We start from the raw sequence: 19,566 nt of genomic DNA, 5'->3' as shown, positions 1-19,566 counted from the left end.
AACAGAATTAACAGTGTTAACAGAATTAACCGTGGAAGTTTTGCGCTTACAATTTAACGCTTTACGCAACCATTTCAAATTGTAATTCATTGGTTGTTATTTTATGATTTCCAATTTGAGTGTGTTGTTTATCTTTTAAGTATGAGATATCGTGGTAACTTTCCTGTAGAAATTTCATTTAACAAAGTACGTTGCGTTGATTTAAGTCCCTATTGTTTCGTATTTTAGCCGCTACTTGTACGGTAAGATGTGATGGTGTCGAAAGATGTCCAGGTAAAAATCTTCAAACCCCAACTTGATCCACTCTATCAGATGTTCTGTTTTAAGATGTAATTTTCTACTGCTATCTGATTGTTTTTCTATATTGAATGTAACAAACTCGGTTATATATTTTTCAGATGGACACTCACCTAACTTAATAAAACTTAACAATTGTTATGCTTTATGATACAATTTTCTTACGCTACTTAAGTTCCCTCCCTTTCGGTACACCTAATTTATGAATTGAATAGTAGAAAATTGTCCATTTAGGCATTTATTTTTGGTCTGAAAAAAAAATCTTTCATTTAAGTATTAATACTTGTACAAACTTGTCATTTACAACAATTACAAACAAATTAAGTCAAAAATCACATTAAAATTATATAAAATCACTTTTTTTCATGTCTTTTCAAACCTCTTCTCGGTTTTTTTTGCACAACTTGCATGTTATCCTGTAGAAGACTTTCTTCATGACTTTCAGCCACAAAATCTTACACAAGTTTTATATGGCGCTTAGCCCTGTCATTTACTACTGCTAGATTCTCCATCTGATGTTAAAAATGTCTGTAGGAATCATTTTTAAAGTTATCCTTTATCCATGTGTTAATTACTCCTGTAGCTATACCTAGGTATATGAAGAGCAGCTAGGAGTCCTTAGTGATAAAGTTGGACAAAACTGACATAGGAGCCACATCGGTTGGAGGTTGAGGTTGTTTCCGTTCAAAATCTTTAGGTTACGGACAATGGAAACCTAGCAGCTTCTGAGCTAGTCCAGCTCTTTTCTTCAGTTCTAAATGTCTATTTGCTATTGAAAAAATAACTAGCTGTGGGTTCAGGTACCAACTATGACGGACCAGGCTTGAATGGAGCAGCTTTCCCAGGGGACCATACTTGGATATATATAGCTTATTGCTCATCATTTCATAAGCTAGCTTAAAAGCATCCAAATCATATGATGGAGCCTGGGCTGCCAGAGGAGACTTTAAAAAGTATGCTCCATAAAAGTATGCTCCACGTGACAATAAAGTCAGTAGACAGTTCGAGCATATCTTTCTCACTATTATTCAATTTTAAATTAATCTTTGAAGTCAATTGCATTGTAAACAAGTATAGACAATAAGCTATGAACCTTGCTTGATGGTGGGCACCTGGTTGTTTGACCTGGAAACCAGGTACATGGCCACCAAGGTAAATGACTACTAGCTCACAAAGAACTTTATAATCTCCCCTTTGAAAGCAATCTTATTTTAGGGCTGTTATGCAGAAGTTCTTAGTATCTAATACCCTTCTATGAAAATCAGCACCTACCTCTCTTCCTTAATTGAAAGACAGCAACTGATCAACATTATTTGCTCTTTCTCTTATTTCAGGCCATAATTTTAAAAATCTTTATATATTGCACGTGATGGAGATTTTGTTGAACCTTGAATGTAATCCATTGCATGGGAATAATGCCTTTCAGATATATGGTGCCTTTAAAGATGAATTTTCAAAAGACACAAAATGTAACAATTTTGCAACAGTTTAGTGCAACAAACTTTTAAAATACGTTATCAAAATGTTTACCTACAGACCAGCCAAAGCACAGATCTTTTAAGCACATGATCCACCAAGAACTTAATTACCCCCTTGTATTTTCTTGAAAAGTGAAGACAGAAGTGAAGTTTCAGCTCAAACACTGACCTTGTACCTAGTCGAGAAAGGAACCCACCTGTCAAGAACATCATTCATTGAAAGCTCCATGTACCCCTATCTTCAATGATCTTCTTTTTTTTAGGCAAGGCTCAAATTCACTGTCAGTATCAGTGGCACTCGTACCACTACTGTTCTTCACTACGCATACTTTCTATCATATCTAACATTCGTTTTTCCCCGTCTACCATTTTTTCTTGATAAGATTTATCTTTCCTAGTGTCAAACTTAACCATTTTACCTTTGAATGCTCTCTTCAGGAACTCAATATCTTCTGTTTTTGTTTGCTTATCTCTATTTTCGTCATCTCTTATAAGTTTTAAGTTGTCTGTTTTATAAACAGGAAAAACACAGTTTGCTTCTGTTATAAAACTCTCTGTTTTTGTTTCATATTGCTCTTCTTTCATGTGGTTTATTTCCATAAGGGCTATAAGACTGCACAGTTTCTTGTAGGGTTCATAAGATTTCTCAAACTTCTTCACAACTTGTTCTGTAACTTGAAATCATGAATCAAACCCACCCTTGTCCCAAATACTTAACAGTTCTCTCAGAATGAATACTCCAGTAAATTCTCCCCTGTACCCTAAACATACAGTATTGGACAAAACATTTGCAACCAACATCGAACGATGCTAAAAAGTGTTCCTAATTTTACATGTCTTAAAAACGAAACGAACTATACTACCACAGCAAACAGTTCAGGAGTCTGGAGTCATAGCATGCCATGACATGAGCAATCAGCTCACAGGTGACAGCACACAGGCAGAATTTCGTTGACAAGGGCCATTTTGTAGCGGAAAAAACAAGTGCAACTTTTTTGGTTTGTTTCATTTTCTTAAGTCTGGTTCGTGTCAACGTCATGGAAGTTTTTTAATAATTAAAGGAAGTATCCAGAAGTTTCCAGAAGCATGCAGAAGCTTCCAGAAGTTTCCAGAAGAAGCATCTGGAAGCATCCAGTAGCATCCAGAAATATCCAGAAACATTCAGAAGCATTCAGAAGCATCCAGAAACATCCAGAAGCTTCCAGAAGCATCGAAAAGAAGCATCTAGAATCATCAAAAAATAATAAAAATAAATAATCTAGATTATTTATTTTTATTATTTTTTGACTTCAAGTGCAAAAATGGCTCCCGACAGTCTTGGATTGGAACTAAGAAATAAAATTATTGGCGATTACGTAAGTGGAATGTCACAAAAAAGTATTTGTGATAAATATCGCGTGAAAAAATGGACCGTATCAAGACTATGTTCCAAATATCGTTCTACGGGGAAGTTGGCAGCAGATAACAAAGGTGGAAGACCGCGTTCCACCACTTCTAGAGAGGATTCTATGATCGTCAGATCCGTCAAGAAGGATCCCTGGATATCATCAGTCGTGATAATCAGACGACGTGCTGTTGAAGCCGGATTGTTTTCTCGACACCCTGCAAAGAAACTGCTGATTTCATTAAAAAACCAGAAGAAAAGATTCCTGTTTGCTACATCTCATATTGACTGGAATGTGCAGATAAGGGCGAACTGTCCTGTTCAGTGATGAATCGAAGTTCAACATCATTGGGAGCGATGGGATTTGCCGTGTACGTCTACCGGCAGGAAAACGCCTCAATTTACGTTACTGCCATATGACCGTTAAGCATGGTGGAGACAATTTAATGGTCTGGGGGTGTTTTTCTGCTAAACGGTCTAGGTCCAATACATCGAAACGATGGAATAATGGACCGTTTCATGTATAAAAATATCCTGAAAGATGTTATGTTACCTCATGCTAAATGGAATATGCCAATATAATGGGTTTTTCAGTAAGACAACGATCCGAAACACACTACGAAAGAAGTCAAGCAGTAGTTTCAAGACAACCACCTATCGGTGATGGATTGGCCGCCTCAATCTCCGGATCTCAACCCTATCGAGAACCTGTGGGAGATCGTGAACCGCAGAATTAATCGTGAAGGTGTTTGTAATAAGGATCATCTGTTTGAACAAATCCAAAAGGCCTGGGCAGCAATTCCACAAAGTTTCATTGATTACCTGATTGAATCTATGCCTCGAAGATGCAAGGCTGTGATCGACAACAAAGAATTCGCCACGAAATATTGATAGCAAAATACAGCTTGGTCAACATTTTGTCGAGTTGCACTTGTTTTGTCCAGAAGGAAATCAACTTTTTTTAATACTTTTAATTAATTTATTAATTTTCGTGTACAAATAATGAACTTTGTGATGAATAAAACTTGAAGAACTTTGTCTCTAAACAGTTACATAGTTATTTCTCTAAATTGAAAAAATGCAGCACTTTTATATAAAGAAACTAAATTAGCATTATTTGGTTGCAAATGTTTTGTCCAATACTGTATATAAAAGTCTTTACATACTTGTTTCAAAAGCTTTTCACGTAAAAAAAGCTTTTTCAATTCATTACTTTAATAAAATCTTAAAATAATACCTGTTTGTTGCAAACATATATAATGGATGCCGAAGTGTGTAGATTGATCTTTTACACCTATAAGTTCTCTGTGGAGCTTAACTTATGTTGAAGGATGTATCTGAGGTTCCTGCTTGACAATCCCTATTAGTCCTAGGAGAGGTATATCTCATTGGAAGAAGACTTCTGCAACGTGTAATTACCAAAGATCTCTCCTCATTTTTCTCTCTTACAGTACTGTACTCAGGTACAGCCGATGATAATGATGGATATCCTCGTAAATCTCCAAAGACAAAACATGTTCAGAGTACGTACTCTTACCATTTGTAGTCCTTGCAGATTTATGAGGAAATCCATCATTATCATAGGCCATTATAAATTTTAAGAAATTTTTTGCAATCTGAAAAGTTTTAAATGAAAGAGTTTTATAACATTTTACATAAAAGCATTTATTTGAATAGATCATAAATGCCCCTAAAAGAATGACAAAATATTACAAAAACAATATATTTGAATCTGACTTTATTCATCCAAGACATAATATTTCAATATTTGTATAAATAATTTCTAATTTCATGTCTAAAATAAGATATCTTAATTTTTGACTGAAAGTCATGACGAAGGTCTTCTAGTAGGGCTGCCAAATTTCTTTTCTAAAAATACCGGGCGCTTTCTCATACATCCGAGCCCCCCTAACATTCTTCGTGATAATCTATTTTGTTTTATTTGGAGAAGTAAATATATACTATAAATATATACTAATACTACGATTCATTTTATGAGGATATACAAGGAATAATGAGCCGAGGGACCCCCTACTTTTTTCTAAATTTTAATAATAAAATATAAAAAGATCTATAGAAACTTTTGTGACCTCGTCATTTCCGCTCAAATTATATAAAAGTTATTGAAGTTAAAAGTATTTTTACCATTACTTTTATACTACAATACAATAATTATTTTTAATTTTAATTTGAAAACCTTAACCTTTTAAAAGCAAGCCCTGAAGTAAATTAGTACAGAAAAGTATATTTACTATTACTTTTACACTACAATACAATACTAATTTTTAATTTTATTTTTAGTTTTTTGCAAAAGTGTAACACGTGATTGTTGCAACGAGCAGCAATTATGTTTTGATTTTCTTGATTAACCAATTTTTTATAAACAAAATTATTTACACCATAATTAACGGATGCGTTGTTAGCTCCTTATGCCGTTACGTTTACCCACGATATATTATTTCCTGAAGCACACGACATAAATGACCTTTTATAGATGACGAGTCTTCAAATGAATCTTCATGAAAGTCAAGTATTTTGTAACAAATACCTTCAGATAAGGTACTGTACTACAACTGGATAAACTTTTCGGTTTCCCGCATCTGTTGAAACTGAAAATGGCAAGCCATCATGTATATCATGCAATACCATTTCTAATGAGTATGGATACAAAACGTTGTTGACAATTGCAGACGCTTTTGTGCCACCAGCCGTCATTTTTTTAACAATGTAGGAATCTGCAATTATTTGTTTCATATTTTATGAATACAAGGTAAAAAACCAGATCGTGAAACATTGTTTTTGTGAATTTTTTAAACTTTTCCAATCAATTTAGATTTTTCTAATTTTATTAACTCACAGCGACTATATTTCATGAAATGCTTCTTTCAATGGATTTAAAGCATCAGCAAAATCGATGTGCCCGTGACTTGGCAATAGAAATTGTATATAAAAACATTGGACCATGCATATGAATGGTTTATTAGTTTCTTTAAAAGATAAAAGAGAGAGAGAGAGAGAGAGAGAGAGAGAGAGAGAGTTGAGATATGCAAACATTTTTATTTTGGCATTATACTTCTGCTAATGACTGCCAGAATGAAATACTTACTGGAACATTACAAATAAGAATAACACAGGTCTACAAAAAATTTATTGCATTAAATTTGACACTTGTTCTTACATAATTTTGATACGCTGAATTCAAATCTGGCATCAGATTTTTATGGAAAGCTACAGATTTTTTGCAATAAACATTTTTTTATTTTGCAAAACATTAGAAATAATTCTAAAATACAGATTTGAAACTCATTTGGAAGTGCTATGATATATTTTTTACAATAAAAGTTGTTTACCAAACTAAAACAAAAGCAGAAAGCAGATGAAAAAAAGGTGAACTGTTTAAAGTAAACATATTATAAATATCGTCCTATAAATAAAGTCCTAGCAAAATTATCAACTTTTTATTGATTAATAACAAAATCATGTTTTACTTTAGTTTTAAAAAGAGATTGCAGATTACATTGTTTAATTAAAACTATTTAATCAGGAAGAAACTTTTGCTTGTTGCTCTTTCTTTTATAAACTTTTCCTGAGTCTTCTCGCTTGATGCCCCAACAGTAGTCTGCCATCATCGATTGTCTTAAGATCTTAATGGAGTTGCTCTCCTTGCTCTTCACTCACATCTCCAAGATTTTTAGGGAACTGGTGAAGATGAATAATTATATAATGAAGTTTTATACTCATTTTGCATCCAAGATCACAAAAGGCTTTCAACATTTCAACAACTAAATCTGCATAGTTTTCTGCTTTTTTACCAAGAAATTTTTCTACAACAACCACAAACGACAACCAAGCTGTTTTCTCTTTGATATTTATTGTTTTAATGAATTCTTTATCTTTTATGAGATAGCGAATTTGTGGCCCATTAAAAACTCCTGTTTTTTTTTTCTCTATTGACAAACCTGGTAATTATGTAACTATATACTGAAAGCAATCACTATCAGTTTTCAGTGCTTTAACAAATTGTTTCAAGAATCCAAGTTTAAGATGGAGTGGTGGAAAAACTATTTTATTTCGACTAAAAATGGGTTCATTCACAATATTTTGCATGCCAACTGCGAGAGTCTTGCGAATGGGCCATTCTTTTTGTATCCAGTGTTGATTTCTTGCTCGACTATCCCACATACAGAGATAACATGGAAACTTTGTAAAACCCTTCTGCTGACCAAGTAGAAAGTTAACCATCTTTAGATCTACACAAATAATCCAGTTATGTTCGCGATATTTAATCAAGTAAAGCACCATTTTAATGTCATCGTAAATTTCTCGCAAATAAACAGAATGACCAATTGGTACAGAGCCAAAAATATTTCCATTGTGCAATAGGACGCATTTGAGGCTTCGCTTTGAGCTATTGATAAAAAGTCTCCATTCTATTGGATTATATACAGAAATTCCTAACCGTAATAGGAGACCTGATATATCATGACAGTAAACAAATATATTGACTTCTGAAAAAAAGTTAACAAAGTTTTCTCTTGTTCTAAAGTAAGAAACTTTTGCAAAACTATCAAGTTTTTTCCTTTAAACGTGATGCTAATACTTCTGCTGCTGGCTTAGAAAGTCCTAAATCACGAACTTAGTCATTCAGTTCAGGCAAATGCCGGTTCTGGCTCATTGGTACTTTTCCATACTTAAGGATGCAAGTTGATGCTTTGTTTTACCATTTTTTCAATTTTTTCAAGATGACTTAATGTTTTTTCAAGATGACGACGCTTAAAAATTCTTATCATGCAAGAAGATCTAGAATGACGTCATATCATTTAAGATCCAAGATGGCGGCTCCTAAGTTTTATCAACAACGAAGTAAATTCAAGATGGCGGCTTCCTATACCTAAATATCCTAAGTATTAATTTTAAGGTATTACATGAGGTCTTGTTTTGTAGTGTCCAATGGCCAAGGTGTGAATTCCGTCTTCTAAGATGTGTCTTTTGTCGTCGTTAGCGCTGAGTGCGACTTTGTTGATTTCTTCGGTGTAGACGTCGTGAAGATGGGATCGGAATACGTTCATGGTTGCAAGCTTTTCTTGTTTATTATTCAAGCAGTCACCACAAGGTGTTAATAACATCTTGTGGTGACTGCTTGAATAAAAACAGTTTAACTGGGTTCCATTAATGTAGGACGATCCGATGACGTTATTAACAATTCTGATGGTGTTGATGCTTAAAATTTTAGCGACGTGATCTGACTCGTGTTCTGAATTGGAATTTAATTTTCTTTTAGCAAACCCTAAAACTGAAGCAATACTGTTTTCCACGTTAAAGTCGACTACATAATTCGCTCCAAGTTTAAGGATTGATTTTAAGGTGTTGACATTCACTGCAATTTGAAGGTTGTTTGGTGAGTAGCTGATTTTGTTCGCAATAATATAGCTTCCACCTTTTTGTATGGTGGATAAAATTGACCTTTGCATGAACTCATTGATATCTTTGATTTCATAGCTTCCATCAGGGATGATAACGGTTTCCCAATGAGCACCATTGTCCATACTATATTTGAGCGAGTTGTTTTTGCTGTTTATGTTTGAGATAATGTTATAGGTCTCAAGTCCAAGAAAAGCCATTTCATAACTTTTTCCTTTTTCAAAGACGATTTTGTCTAAAAATTCAGTCGTGATAACATTTGATTTACCATCCACATCGATGATTATGCCTGACATTTTTTAAAATGGACGAAATTTTTTAAGTTGCTTTAGAAGAATGCAAAATCGTCAAGCCCTCTTCGGTATTTTCCATTATCTTTTTCAGAGGATAGGTCGATGGTAGCAAATCCATGTTTCTTAGCGCAGCACTTTCTGCAAAAATCTCTAAACTCTTCTATCATCATATCACATGAGGCGTGTCTTTTATAAATTTCACCAACAGTTCCATCGCTTTTAGGAAAGAGGCAAATAAAGTTAGCATTGGTTCTAATAGCATGTCCATCAAGATCGAAATAATTTTGAGCGAGGTAAAAGCAGTCTGCATTAGAGTGTCTACCATGCGGGGAGTATTTTTCGCACACTCCTTGTTTTTCTCCTCTTAAATCGTCAAAGATCATCAAGTTGTTTTTGGTACGGTTAAGATTTTGAGGTTCAGGGACGTCTTCTTCATTTTCGAAAAATTGACATTCCATGTCTGTTTCTCCGTTCCATTCTTTAGATTCTTTGAATCCTTGGAAATTCTTCAAATTTTTAGATATTTCTTCAATGACGTCTTCAGGATCCACCTTTTTAGATTTTTTTAGAGCGATAAACAATTTGAAAATGAGTTCTTTTGGCAGTTTCTTTTCAAAGGCTTTTTTGAGTATTTTGTATTCGGGTTGGAAAAGGGATTTGCCAAAGACTGGCAAGTGGTTATAATCGAGCCATCCTGGTCTAAGAAGTAAATTGAGAAGCAAGGTTGTTTTTCCGCAGCCAGAATTCCTGAAGATAATTCCTCGAATGCTTCTTGGTAAAAGCTTGTTATGATTTCTAGTACTTTCTTTATCATATGACAAATCAACAATGTCCATTTTTATGTTAAAACTTTTTATACATATGTTAAAATGTACTGCGTTAAATGCAAAAGTAAAACAGAAACCATTCACTTGAAAAATGAGATGACAAAAAATAATCGAAAGATTCTCAAAGCAACCTGTGACTCTTGCGGAACGACCAAATGCAAGTTTGTTCCTTCGCATGCATCAGCAACAAAAGGAGGCGATTTGGTGGAATCGATCAACAAGATTTCGAGTAAAATCAAGCTTCCGTGGGCAAAATTTCCAGGAGAAATGCATATTCCGGGGATGAACTTTGCAGGACCGGGAACCAATTTGGACAAAAGGCTCACATCCACAGACATGTATCAAGATTGTAGCAAGCCTGTAGACAGAGTGGACAATACAGCGTATCACCATGATTTGGCTTATAAATATTTAACGATGTTAAAAGCAGAAATGTGGCGGATCAGATGATGCTTGAAGAAATGAATTCGATTCCTAACCCTACTCAAAGGGAAATTAACGAAAGAAAGCTTATCTCACCCATCATCAAAGCCAAAGCTAAATTTGGATTAGGTGTGCGTGATTTGAAATGGACGGATCAGCTTGCAGAGGAGCTTCATAAACCGGTCATTCATCATTTTAAAAGAAGAAGGGTGATTGTGAACGACATTGATGAGATATGGGCAGCAGATTTGGTGGACATGCAATCGTTTTCAAAGTTCAATAAGGGCGTAAAATATTTGCTCATGGTGATTGACGTGTTTTCAAAGTATGGATGGATCGTTCCATTAAAAAGCAAAACGGGTCTTGAAGTGGCTGAAGCGTTGAAAAAAGTCTTCGAAGAAAGAAAGTGCGCTAAATTGTGGGTAGAAAAATGAAAAGAGTTTTACAACAGGCATGTGAGAGCGTTGGGTGTGCAATTGTACTCTACTTAAAACGAGGAAAAAAGCTGTGTCGTTGAGCGATGGAACAGAACGATGAATGAGAGAATGTTTAAATATTTCTCAGCCAACAATACCAATAAATATATTAACGTATTAGATGAGATGGTGAAAAATTACAACAGCACAAAGCATTCTTCCATCAAAATGACTCCAGTGGAAGCCAGCGATGAAAAGAATAAAAGTAAGGTATGGTGGAATCTATATGGAAAGGATCAAACATTACCAGCAAAACCGAAATTTTCTATGGGTGATCAAGTGAGGATCGTAAAAAAGAAGTCTCATTTTGAAAAGGGGTATACGCCGAGATGGACTGAAGAGGTTTTTACCGTGTCAAAAGTTCAGTAAACGGATTCTCCAACGTATAAAATCGCTGATGCTAACGGTGAGGAAATTCAAGGAACTTTTTACGAGCAGGAGATGCAAAAGACGCATCAGAGCATATTCAGAATAGAAAAAATCGTTCGCAAAACCAAGAGCAAATCATTGGTTAAATGGTTAGAGTATCCAGACTCGTTTAATTCGTGGGTGGACAATAAAGAGTTGATCAGTTTGCAAGCTTGAGATTTCCACGGATCCAAAAAGGATCTAAAAATTTTTGAAATATTTTAAAAATGCATGCTCCTCACAAGTTTTTTAGAAATGTTGCCTCAGCAGAAGTTCACAATTTGGAATTGCAACTAAGATTTTTAGAAGAGAGGATAAGAGAGTTGGAGGAAAGAAGACCGAGTAACATTATTATGTATAAGAAAACGTTGGATCATCCTCCCTATTATAACTTCAACGAACAGTATGAGATATTTGCTTAGAAAGATATTAAATTTGCTGCTCTCTCTCATACAACGATAGCTTTATCCATTGGACTGAATTTTGAGAAAGGTGTTGCTTTGGTGACGTTAATGAATGCAATCACTGAGCAATTGAACTATAGAAAAAACGAAGTCATTATTTCAGAGTCTGTAGATAACGTTATTATGGACGTGAATAGCAACAACAAAAATGACGTGATTGTTAAATAAGGTGAAAACCTCTGTACGATTACCTACATTGATTTAAAATAATATTTCTTAATAAAAAATGGAAATATTGAATGAAAAACTTTATCCAATTCTTCCAACGGCTCCTTCTGATGATGGAGGACACGTTTACCGTCTTCAGAAGATCGGTGAGATTCAGAAAGAGATAGAAAGTCAAAAAGCAAAGAGAGTTCATCTCAGCAAAAAGTACCATCGCGTTTTCAGGATCATTTCGAATGTCGACAATGCGATGCAGGGATTGTGCATAACATTGGGTGCGAATGGAATAGGACTTTTGTTAACCATTATTGCCAGTCCAGTAGCGATTGCGTGTGAAGGGGTAGCTATTGGTCTTGGTTTTTTATCGATTGTCGGTAGTCAAGTGAACAAAAAGATGGCGTTGAAAGCGGAGAAGCATGAAAAGATAAAAGTGTTGGCCGAGTCGAAATTTAACACGATCAGTGAGCACATTTCGAAAGCGTTAATGGATAATAAAATAAGCGATTCAGAGTTTCAATTGATTTTAGAAGAGCTATAAAAGTTTAAGACCATGATGGATGAGATACGATCTAAAACCAAAAACTGAATAGATGAAGTGACTAAAGAAAACTTGATCCAAAAAGGTCGAGAAGACGCGATTCAAACGTTCAACAATTTGTTTAAAAAAAATTAAAGATTTTTTCCAAGATTCGAAGAATTAAAAAGGGATAACATTTATGAAGAAACCAACATGTTTTTTTCCACGTATTTTAAAAAGATGTTTTTCTTTAAAATACAAGACCCGAATAAACGAGATGAGATCGTGAAGGAAGTGAATGAGAGAAGAAAGAGGATTTATCAGAGTAGCATCAACGACAACATTTTAGATGCTGATTTTCAGACGGATGCGAGCAAGCTGTTTAAGCCTCTCATTGATAGCAACGAAAAGATCATCAAAAGCTATAAAAATTCTAAGAATTTCCATGGATCTGAACAATCTAAAAAGTTTGTGTCAAAAATGCCATTTGAAGTGAATAAAGTTGGAGATAAATTGTTCATTGGTAAAATGGAGGTTGAAATGGATGGAGATGACATTATTGCAGGTGATGAAACGTATGAAAGAACAAAAGGTCTTTGGGAGCTCATGACAAAATTTGAAATACCAAGCGAGTATACGGATGAAGACTTGGAAAATTATAAAAAAATTTTAATGGACAGTGATGCTATAAGATCTGATACGCAACCACACAAACCGAAACCTTCAAGGAGAGCGAAATATCAGCAACTTATTGCTCCAATTTGGGAAAAAATGATACATATTGAAATAGGTAAAAAAGGTCGTGGTGTGATCATTCTTCCGAGCGATCCGAATGCGTTGGTGGAAAAGCTTGATTTGAGTATTGCTTCCTGGCATGCTGGAAACAGATTCGAGAAATGAGGCTGTTGCTATTTGCGATGAGCTGCTGAGACAAAGAGAGATTAATAGGGATGAATATAAGTCGTTGATGAAGACCATTGATAAAATGGCTTGATATAAAGGATCTAAAAAGAATTTGCTTTAGTTAAAAAATGCTCATTGTGAACAACAGAAGATATGTGAAAAAGAACGTTGTTGGAGGAGGTGGTATTATAGACTTGATTAAACATTTTGTTAAAAGAGCGGCTTCTTCAAGCATGTCGAAAACAGCACTAAATTTGCTTAAAAAAGCTGCATCAAGCAAAATTAGACAAGAAGCGATAACAGCTGCAAAATCTGCTGGTACAGAGTTGGCCCTTTCTGCCTTTTCTGCTACTAGAGATGCTGCTGTTGATAAAGTTAAAAAGAAAATTGAGAAATTAAAGACTGGTTCATCTATTCGTCCAAAAATTTCAAAACAGAATGCGATCCGAATCCAAGACCTGGAGAAAATGGGAAGAGGACTTAAAATCGCCTAATTTTAAGTGATAGTCTGATGGTATGTGAAGTGAATTAAAAAAAATTTCTTTTCTATAAAATGATAAATACTGACCGATTAAAAGTGACTGAGAGAGCAGAACATGATGTTGGTATTGAGAAAGTGGATTTTTTTGAGTACCTTCCAACCAATCTTGATTTAAATCCTTCAGGTACAATCACTTTTGAGATTGACTGTCAATCGATTCATGCAGTGACCTCAGAGGCTTTTCTTCTCATTGAAGGTGTGTTAAAAAAGAACTATGGAACCTTTTACGAAGCTACAGACAAGATTGCTTTAGTGAATAACGCTTTGATATATTTGTTTAACGACGTGACTTATGACTTGTCGAGAGAGCAATTGGAAAGAGTTATTCATCCAGGTCAAGCTACCACAATTCTTGGAATGTTATCCTACCCTTACGGATTTCAGATTACAGATGGCATGATGCAAATGTGGTTCATGGACACATCAAATCTTGTTGAAAATGAAGTTAGACGAGACCATTTGTTTGCAGACACTACATCTGTTGGTGCTTTTTCGTTCAGGTTACCTTTGAGACACATTTTTGGTTTTTGCAAAACTTATGAAAAGGTTGTTTATGGGTTTAGACACACCATCACCTTTACCAAGAAAGAATGCGATGATGCGATTTATTGAGCGGAGAGTGTTACTGCAGGAATGATCGATCTTAAAATATTTAAGCTTTATATGCCTCGCGTTGAATTGAGTGTTTCGAGAAAGATTGAATTCATGAATGATTTGGCTAACAAGATTCCCATTCCAGTGGAGTTTAAGTCGATCAAATGAGAAAGACAGCTCATACCATCTGGTCAAACAGAATTTACCTGGTCTCTTGAAAGATTCACCGACAAAAGCGTTCCTCAATTTATCTTGTTTGGACTTCAAGCGAACAGACCTTCTAGTCAAACTGTTAATCCGTCCATCTTTGACCACTGTTATATTAGCAATTTTTACGTGACTGTCAATGGAGTGAAGTATCCGAACTATAATTACGACTTGAACTTTGGAGAAAAGAAAGTGGTTATGGCTTATGAAGATGCGTTCTCTTTTGATGATAAATTTTATGGAACCATTGAACTTGTTTGCCAATCAGGGTTGTCCTTGTTTCAATATATAAAGTTGTACCCTTTGTTCGTCATTGACATCTGCAAGCAAAAGGAAAGGTTGTCAACAGAAACACCTGAAATAGTTTTGAACCTTAAATTTCGAACTTCGACTGTTGCAAACACCGTTATATTTGCAGTGATCGTTTCAGACAGAGCGATTAATTTTCATACAGATGGAACCAACATGATGTCGCTTATTAGTTTTTTTATATAAAAAAATGGATAACAAAACGTTGAAAGAATTGCGATAAAGCAGAAATGACTCTAAAGTTAAAAAAAAAATTGAATTGGCTTAAAAAATATCTTGGCGTAATAAAATGAGATATACAACATCGTATTTGAAAAAGTTGCTGGATGAAAACGGTGTCACCAAAACAGCAGACGATTTATTAACATTGATGGTTCTCGCGGTTGAGAATAATGTGATTAGTAAAGATAAGATTTTAGAAAGAGCAAAAGACAAGAAAATACGTGAAGTAAAGGAAAAGAAACCTACTGATCCAAAATACGAAAGACTTCGTCTTGTTAAGAAAAATCCAATCACTGTGAGATTAACCAACGTTGAAACAGGTGAGGTGACTAAATACAAGTCTCTTTACAAAGCGGAGAAAGGAACTGGTCATGGATGGAGATATTTAAAGCGTCGATATGGAAAGGTGGATAATGGATATAAAATTGAATATTTAGGAAAGCTTGAAAAACATGAATGAAAAAAATTTCTTCCCTTAATAAAATGAGATATACAACATCGTATTTGAAAAAGTTGCTGAGGGAAAATGGAGTCACCAAAACCTCAAACCATTTAATAGGTCTGATGATGCTTGCGGTTGAAAATAATTTGATCAGTAAAGAAGAGATTTTAGAAAGTGTGAAAGAATACAAGCCAGTAGGTCGGCCAAAAATACATGAGCCAAGAGAAAAGAATGATGATCCGAAATGGGACTGGCTACGTTTAGTTAGAAAAAAATCCAATCACTGTGAGAATGACCAACGTTGAAACGGGTGAGGTGACTGAATACAAGTCTCTTTACAAAGCGATGAAGGGAACTGGTCATAAATGTGAATATTTTGAGCGTCGAAATGGAAGGTGGATAATGGAGTAAAGATTGAATTTTTAGGAAAGCTTGAAAATTGATTTTTTAACTTTTGCTCTGTTAAAAAATCTTGGCGTAAATAAAAAGATGGAAAGGAAGTATGTGATTGAATTTGATACAATGGGCTGTGCGCATGTGTTTGACGAAGGTAAAGAAATTCATGTGGTTGGATGCGAATTTACTGCATGTGATGACTGGGGAAGAAAGTACACGATTAGATTTGATGAAATGAAGCGCATGTATACGATTCAATAAGCGAAACTTTTGCCAATTATCCTGCTTCTTGATTTTTTTAAGATCCTTTGGATCCGTGAAATCATAAATGATTTTTAATTCTTTTCACTGGACCGTTTGATGAAACGGCAATGTGCCAAGATTGAAAAAAATTGAATTCGAGTTAAATAATTCACGACGATTAAAAAAAGATGGGTAATATGCAAAGCAAATTTGTCGTAGATGATTTTTCAAAACTCATTGAGAGAAAAAAAGAGTTGACTGAGAAAAGAAAAAAGTTGGCAGAGAGAAGAAAAGAGTTGACAGAGACGAGGGAAAGATTATTCCCGTGGCAAGGAAGACCAAAAAGAGAGTTGCTCGAAAAAATAGAAAATCTAGAAGCGATGTTATATAATCGATATGCATATGATGAAGAAGAAATTAAAGAGTTGAAAAAGGAGTTGGAAGAGGAAAGAATGAAAAAGTTGGAATATGAGGGAAGAAGTGAAACATGTGAGGAAAGAGCTGAAAGAAGAAAGTTGGTTAAAATGAAAAAAGAGTTGGCAGAGGAAAGAAAAAATTTGGCAGAGAGAAGAAAAGAGTTGGTGGAAAAAATGAGAGAGTTGAAAAAGGAAGGAGAAAATAAAGTGGATAAACTCATTGAAGAAATCAGGCAGCAAAACAAAATGCTTGAAAAGATTTTCAATCTCAAATGCAAGGTTCGTAAAAATTTGCATAGACCGTTGATGAAAGATGAGTTTAAAAATAAATACATGCCAGTTCATGAAATGATTCAAAACCTTTCCCTTCACAGAAACCAATCGATCATGAAACTAATGGAAATTCCTGATGATCAAATATGCAAAAAAGACGAGTACAAGATTAATAGACTTTTTGGTGGTGGTCTGCATCTTCTAAATGATTATTTAATAAACATGCCAAGAGAAATTTTTGAAGAATATGATGAGGAAGAAGACATGCTTATGAGTGACGAAGACGCTCTACAAGGGATTAAGGTTTATACTGATCTCATGATTCCACCTTCCGAAGATGTGATCCGTGGAAATGATTTTTAGATTCTTTGAATCCTTTTTTAATTCTTTTTTAAGAATTGAAAAATGAACGTGATAAAAAAAATTGAAATGGCTTAAAAAAAATCACGGCATTTAAAAAAGATGGGTGATGATAAAAAAGTCTCAATGAGCTCATTAAAAAGAAAGGCTGAAGAAAGGGCGATAAAAGGTTACACCAAAATGACAAGGGAGCAGCTCGTTGAAGCTATAAGAACGACAAGGCCTGTCATTGGTTCTCATGCTCGTTCGAGACCTGTTCAAAAGTCTGCCAAAGAGCTAAAAATTGAAAATGACTTAAAGAAAAATCTTGGTGTAATAAAAATGGAAGATAAAACTGTTAAAGATCAAAAAGATCGAAACTATGCCAAAATGACTGAAAGAATTAAGAAATGTGGCTAAAGGTTTAGACCTCAAAGGCTACTCAAGGCTGAAAAAAGCTGATCTCATTGAAGCCATTAAAAATACAAAACCGACAGGTCGTGAAAATCCCATCGTCGGATCTGGAAATCGTAGACGCACGACTGAGGCGAGACCGTTGCCTGCACCGAGACCTGATCCTCGTTTGATTGCTCAAAGTCCTCGTCAAAAACCCATCATTGCTCCTAAGCCGTCCATCATTCCATCGAGACCTGCTGTTGTAAAGTCTACCATTGCTCCAAAACCGGCTCACTTGCAAAAACCTGTTCCTGCACCGGTGTCTGCTCCAAAAGCTGGATGGTTTTCAAGATTGACGACAACTGCTATTAATGCGGTTAATCATGGTTTTAACCAAGTAAATGATCTCGTTAAACCGTACATCCCAACTGCGGTAAAAAATGCAGTGAGCAGCGTAAAAAGCGGAGTAGAAAAAACGATCAAGTCTCTCAAAGACGTTGCCTTTAGCGCTCCTGTTACAGCACCTGCTTCAAGTCTGAAAGTTAGTGAAAAGCCATCTATTGCTCCACGTGAAAGACCTTTTACCATAAAGTTTGATATGACTAAGCATTCAGCAGAACAATCAACCAGACTATTTTCTTACGAGCCGTCTTCTCGATACCAAGACATTGTTCCTTTTTTAAACCTGGTGAGAGAGTCTGCTATTCAAACCATGGAAGGAGAAAGAAACACAAAAGTAAGAATTTCTTTAGTCTGTGAAATGACTCGCGTAAGCATCTTAACAGGTGAAGAGACTACTCAGACAGGTAACTTTTCATCCTACACGAAAAGATTACTAGAGGGTGATGATGTACGAACGTTAATGACCAAAATGGAAGAAAAAACCTTAGAGAGCAGTGCTAATTACAACAAGATGGGATCCAATTGCGTCTTGTCTAAGATTATAAGAATGGATATCAGCTTTACTGATTATGAGCCTTTCAGAGTCTCTTCCTACATGAAGCTATCTCCTGAATTGGAAAACAAAAAGGCGATCATCAACATGGAAAACAATGATAATAAATGCTTTATATGGTGTGTCACTAGAGCTCTTAACATGAAAAATAAAAACAACGAAAGAGTTGATAATGAGTTGATAAGCAATCAAAAAGAGCTCAATTTGAAAGGAATGGAGTTTCCTGTAAAGGTAACTCAAATCGAAATGTTTGAGAAAAATAATCCAACCATAAGCGTGAACGTCTTTCACTATGAAAAGAATAAGCCTCAACCTTTGCATATATCCAAATTTCATGATCGAAAGCACTGTGTTGATTTGCTGCTCATTTCAGAAGAAAACAACAGCCATTATTGTCTCATTAAAAATTTCAGTCGGTTTGCTGGTTCATTAGCATCAAAGAATCAACACAAACAATATTTTTGCAGAAATTGTATGCATGGCTATGACCTTGAAGAAAAGCTTCAAATCCATCGAGAATACTGCTACGATAACGCTCCAATGAGAATCGATCTTCCTGAAAAAGGGACAACTGTTCAGTTTAAAAACTATAACAAGACCATGAGAGTTCCGTTTGTGGTAACTGCTGACTTTGAAAGTTTTATCCAACCCATTGATGACAGCACTGAATATGATAGTAAAGAGTCATACACTAAACAATACCAAAAGCACGTTCCATGTTCATTCAACTACCATATCAAAACCATGACGTAGCTCAAAAGTTTGTCACCATGCTTGAAGAAGACCTTAAAAAGATTTGGAAAGTTATCGATTCACTACAAGAACAATGGAAGAAAAATAGAATGTCACATTTGCAAAAAGGATCTTAACGGTGATAAAGTATGGGAACACTGCCATTTGACTGGAAAGTACCGTGGTGCTGCTCACAAAGCTTGCAATAAAAAATATCGAATTCCAAAATTTATTCCCGTATTTATACATTGCTTGTCTGCCTATGACAGCCATTTGTTCATTAAGAAATTAGGTGGGAAACTCAATTGCATACCCAACAATGATGAGAAATATATCAGCTTCTCTAAAAAAATCAAAGTGGGAGACACTACCGATAAGAAAGGTGAACCAAAGGAAGTATTGAGAGAAATGAGGTTTCTTGACAGCTACAGGTTCATGCCTGACA

General features: G+C 35.1%; 1 pseudogene; it reads right to left on the bottom strand.

The window, feature by feature from the left end:
- Window positions 1–640: 640 nt before the first annotated feature.
- LOC149894413 (uncharacterized) lies at window positions 641–1,359 on the bottom strand (annotated as a pseudogene).
- Window positions 1,360–19,566: the final 18,207 nt, after the last annotated feature.

The sequence above is a fragment of the Hydra viridissima genome, unplaced genomic scaffold (genome assembly GCF_058129835.1).
Source record: "Hydra viridissima isolate aposymbiotic clone 2 unplaced genomic scaffold, HvirCarnegie_v1 scaffold_1, whole genome shotgun sequence".
NCBI classification, from domain to species: Eukaryota; Metazoa; Cnidaria; class Hydrozoa; order Anthoathecata; family Hydridae; genus Hydra; species Hydra viridissima.
The sequence above is the reverse complement of the archived record's forward strand: the minus strand, read 5'-3'. Positions and strand labels throughout refer to the sequence as shown.